We start from the raw sequence: 5,473 nt of genomic DNA, 5'->3' as shown, positions 1-5,473 counted from the left end.
TCTGTGAATATGGGCTGTCTTTCCACTTATTTGGGTCATATTTCATTTCCTTTAATAATGTTTAATAGTTTTCACTATATATGCCTTGCATTTCTTTTGTTAAATGTATACCTTGGTATTTTGTTTTACTCCTTTTGCTGTTATTTCAAATGGGATTGTTTTCTTAATTTCATTTTTGGATTGTTCATTGCTATTATTTGAAACTACTATTGATTTTTAAAAGCATTTACCTTGTATCCAGTCACATTATTAAATTTGTTTATAATTAGTTCTTTTTATTTCAGCATAATATTCCATTATCTTTTTTCCTGTTAAGGAACATTTAGATTCTTCCCAGTTTTTAGACATGCTGAATAATGCTGATATGGACAGTTTTGAACATGGATTTTTGTGGACATAGATACTCATTTATCATGAATATATACCTTTAAGTGAAATTTCTGTATTATAAGCATTTGTTTAGCTTTAGTAAACATTGTAAGTCAGTTTAGATGATTTGCTTTTATTTCTATACTTTGGCTATATCAATAGTTAGAATTAATTCACAATGACTTCTAACTCATTAGTGATTGATTGGTATTCATAAAAATGGAGAAAATGGAAAGTACTCCAAAAGACTGGATTAACATTAACGTGGTGAGTCTTAAGGTGTCACATTGATAGAAAGGTAAAACAAAGAATCAGAATAAGGAGAGGAGAATATGTAGCTTAAAAAAGCATATTCGATAGATTTTGCTTTTGTAGCATAAACTATAGAAAGTAAAAACTGGAAATTATTTATCAGGGTGAGAAATCCTGATTTAGTGGTCATTTACAGACATGGTTAAAACAGAAATAACATACCAGCTCCTTCCTACCTGCCTAGGTTTAGAGGTCTGCCCTTTCCTCTATTATATAGCTATGTCTTACCTAAATTTGCCTTAAAATGCTGCATGAGAAGTAGTTAAAAGACAAAGTAATTTAACCTAAACGTAAAGAAATGAGTTTATACAAGTAATTTAAATGCTATTTTCCCCACACTGTACCATCTTGATGATAAAAAGAATCAGAAATATGTAAAAAATTAATTCTTCCATTAACCAAAGAATGGCAGTGAGGTTAACTTTTTCTTGTTTGAAGAAAATTCTAACCTGTTTGGGAGAACCTTGAATAGGTTACCCAAGATCTTTTTACATGGGAACATAAAGAAAAAAATCATGAAAATGTATTTAAACTTTAATTTAACTAAAAATAGGTAAAACTATACATTTCAACATTGGCAGGATTTCGGCTCCTAATGAGAAATGAAAAGGAAGCCAAATTTGAAGAAAAATTGTTAAGCATATTTAAAGTTTGAGTAGTTTATTTTGTGGGCACTTTATAGAACATTCTGATTTAGTATTTTTGGATACAGATGATGGATTATAAAGTTCTTTCTTTTAAAAGTCAACATAGTTAACACTGTAAAAGTTTAAAAGTTTTTTTTGAGTTTAAGGGCCTTATTTTTATTAATATCATCTGTATTTTTCTATACATCTTTTCTTAACATTTTCTTTGGTTATTTTAGTATACATGTTTATGACTTTTTCAATATGTTAAATCTATAATTTTGTCACCTTCCTTACTTTCCAACAACCTCTCTAGGCTCTTTATTGCACCTGGTAAGTGAAGACGTCTGGGTTTGAAACTCTGCTCTTGAACCACTACTTCCATTCATCTTTCCTATTGTCACTCTTACAAAATCTGTTCTCTCTCATTAAAAAACTTCCCTGTTCCAGCCCTGGTTGTGGAAGGTGACCATAGTCATAGTGATGTTTTAGCAGATAAGAGTGAGTGTGGGCAAGTTGCTCAACAATATCCACAGGTATAATTCTGAGAACCTGGCCTCCCTGGGGAGCTATGTGGAGATACAGGCCAAGGAGAATGCCTATGATCTAGAAGCCAACTTGACTGTCCTGAAGCTGTACTAGTTCAACCCAGCCTTCTTTAGACCGCAGTCACCACCAAGATTCCACTGAAGGCCTTCACTAACCCATGCCACACCAACTTCACCCTGTGCAAGGACATGGTCATCCAAGCACATCAAGAAAAGCAGCCGATCCAACAGATTTTGTACCTGGGGGATCTGCTGGAGATTTGACACTTCCAGGCCTTCTGGCAAGCCCTGGATGAAAACATGACCCTTCTGGAAGGTATAACTGGCTTTGAAGGCTGTTAGAAAATTTGTCTGCCATGTCATGGATATCACTCAGCCAGCACATTTACTGCTGGCTGCTGGCTGAGATGCTCGGGGATTTGACAGCCAGCCAGCTGAAGATATGGATGAGAAAATATGGCTGAAGCACCAATGAGTCAGGGCAGATCTTCATCTGTAGCCAAGAAGAAAGCGTGAAGCCCAAGAAGATTGTGGAGAAGATCGACTTTGAAAGTGCATCCTGGCTGGGCGCGGTGGCTCACACCTGTAATCCCAGCACTTTGGGAGGCTGAGGCGGGTGGATCACGAGGTCAAAAGATCGAGACCATCCTGGCCAACATGGTGAAACCCTGTATCCACTGAAAAATACAAAAGTTAACTGGGTGTGGTGGCACGTGCCTGTAATTCCAGCTACTCGGGGGGCTGAGGCAGGAGACTCACTTGAACCCAGAAGGTGGAGGTTGCAGTGAGCAGAGATCAGGCCAGTGCACTCCAGCCTGGTGACACAGTGAGACTCCTTCTCAAAAAACAAACAAACAAACAAAAAAAACAAAAGAAAGTGCATCCAGCATCATGGCCTCCTCCTAGTAACTGCAGGTTTTAATAAAGATTTGTTGACTTAGGAAAACAAACAAACCAAAAATCCCTTCCCTCTCTTATTTCCAAATCCTCTAGCATCTACCAGAGCCTTGCTACTTTTTTTGTAAATCATTATAATTAATGTTCTTGATAGCATCACAGAAATAATTTCTCCTTTGACTTTCTAGCTTGTGGGCTTTGCTGATTCCCAACTTTTGGTGAACACCAAAATCTGTTCCTTCAGCTGTCACTTCTGGAGACTGAATTCTCCTGGAGGAAGTCACATAATAATTTCGATTGGCTGAGTATTCCAGAAGAAAGCCATATGAACTTTCTGATTGAATTCTTCTGTACATAGAGCCTCAGTGTTCTCATAAAGCCACGATTCATTTGACACTTTGTTCACTTCCCTCTTATAGCATGGGCTATTGACATTTTCCAATTTCAACTCCTAATTTCCACCTGGGTCTCCTCTGTAATTTTCTAAAATAAGGCAATTTGTCAACCTGCCTCTTGTCTTTCTCAAAATCTCTTCACCTCTGCTTCCGTCCTTTCCTTTCTATAATTGCCCCTTTTTCCCCTCCAAAATAAGTTCCCACATAGGTGCCTTTAATCCCATCTGCTTGTTTGCAATCCTGCCCCATCATTGACCTTTCTTCCAAGGTCAATTTCTTGAACTCACTTATTTCTTTAAGGAAATATTTCTTTCTGTAAGCCAGTAGTTCTCAATTGGAGGTGACTTTACCTCTTAGACAATATTTGGCAATGTCTACAGATACTTTTGGTTGTCACAGCTGGTATGGGGAGGTGCTACTGTCCTCTGTTAGTTGGGGACCAGGGATGCTGTTCAACATCTGCATGGGGAAGATCCTCCTAACAAAGAATTATCCAGATCAAATGTCAGTAGTTCCATGGTAGAAGAACCCTGCTCTAAACCTGAATCAAGCCCAAATTTTGCTTCTCCAAGAAATTTAAATAATATGTTTTTATGACTATGTTTACTTCCTTGAGTTCTTCATTTATCTCCCACTTTTACACTAGCAAACTTCTAGAGTGGAAGTCACTATTTCTGGCTTAATTTCCTTGCTATACACTCCTATAACTGAAAAACACATGATAATGTTAAAAATTGCTACCCACCAGAAATCATTAAGGTCCTTAACAGACTCAACTTCTTCTCCTCGGTGCCTCACAATGACCTAGGGAGTGAAGAAAACAGATGGGAATACATTCTAACTTGTGAATGAATTCTTAGCAACAGGAGCCTATGCCCTTGAACTTAAATACTTATTTATTTATTTATTTTTATTATTTTGAGATAGTCTGTCCCTGTCGCCCAGGTTGGAGTGTATTGGCATGATCTTGGCTCACTGCAACCTCTGCCTCCCATGTACAAGTGATTCTCCTGCCTCAGCCTCCTGAGTAGCTGGGCTTGCCCAGCTTATTTATTTATTTATTTATTTGTATTTTTAGTAGAGACAGGTTTTTGTCATGTGGGCCAGGCCGGTTTCGAACTCCTGACCTCAGGCAATCCACCCCCCTCAGCCTCCTGAAATGCTGGATTGCAGGCATGAGCCACTGCACCCAGCCTATATGCTTATTTAAACATTTGTTAGGGTGGATAAAAAATTATTCTTGCTGATTTTTTTGTGCTGAGAAATCCTCAACAGTGGCTTCTTGAAACCAGTATTCTTGAAGACACATTTAAAATCCAATTGTGGAAAATAATTTTCTAAAACACATGAGTGTTTTTCAGGAATAAGAAAATTGATTAAAAAATAGTCAGGCTGCTTGTACAGAGAGGGCTACATTTGAAAGGCTGTGTTGTGGGCGTGGTTCCTCACACTGAGGGCATCATGCTTCTTGAAAATGTCAACAAATGCTGCACTCTTCACAAAGACACCTTGCTCTAAACATTTCCTTCCCAGTTTTCAGTGTTTAATAGAATAATTGAATACATGAAAAAAAAACCCTCAAATTTTTAGTAACATAGGAAATAACCCTAAATTCTTTCTCTCCCCTGTTACTCACATAGTCAGTGGGAGGAGTTGCTCAGAATACTGTGCACTCCGGAATGAATTCTTATTTCCCTCCTTAGAGGAAAAATGATGAAGCATCATAGAGCAAAATCCCAGACAGAAGCCTTTGTCCTAATGATAAAGAGTAGCTTGCAAGGTTGGATTTTTCTTTCACAGATTTTATTTTATTTTTTGATTTCAGCTCTATCTGGAAACTATTCTTATACAAATCAAACTCTGCAGTGAAAATGCAACTTGTGATGAAAAGAGAGGCTCTGAGGTTTGATGCTTTAGTTCTTATAAAAATTAATCATCAACTTACTTGTTTTCACTAAAAAAGGTCCTTGAGAGTATTCGCTTAAGGAAATAAGGAGACTTACTAGAGACTCAGAGACCTTTTCTGTCCATTTCGTAACCCAAGTGGCATGGACTCTTACCAAAAAGAGACAGTGAAACTTTTATGAAAAGTAACCTGAATGTAAACAATCAAACTCTATTACATTCCATTTCAAAAAAAGGCAGTCAATATAATAGCATCTTATTTATTCTCCAGTGATATAGGTAGGGAAAACTTTGTGGATGAGGGGCTCAACTAACTTGGTGGAAGACTCTTGACAGTAGAGGTTATGAGCTTGGACTTACATCAAGATAGCAGTCAAACCTTAATTCTAAAAGTGACACACGCCATTAGTATTGGTAGATT

General features: G+C 37.4%; 1 pseudogene; it reads left to right on the top strand.

The window, feature by feature from the left end:
- The first annotated feature begins 588 nt into the window (after positions 1-588).
- LOC100442494 (eukaryotic translation initiation factor 3 subunit K-like) lies at positions 589-5,056 on the top strand (annotated as a pseudogene).
- Positions 5,057-5,473: the final 417 nt, after the last annotated feature.

The sequence above is a fragment of the Pongo abelii genome, chromosome 2 (genome assembly GCF_028885655.2).
Source record: "Pongo abelii isolate AG06213 chromosome 2, NHGRI_mPonAbe1-v2.0_pri, whole genome shotgun sequence".
In the NCBI taxonomy this organism is placed as follows: domain Eukaryota; kingdom Metazoa; phylum Chordata; class Mammalia; order Primates; family Hominidae; genus Pongo; species Pongo abelii.
Note: the sequence above shows the minus strand (reverse complement) of the source record. Positions and strands in the feature narration are given on the sequence as shown.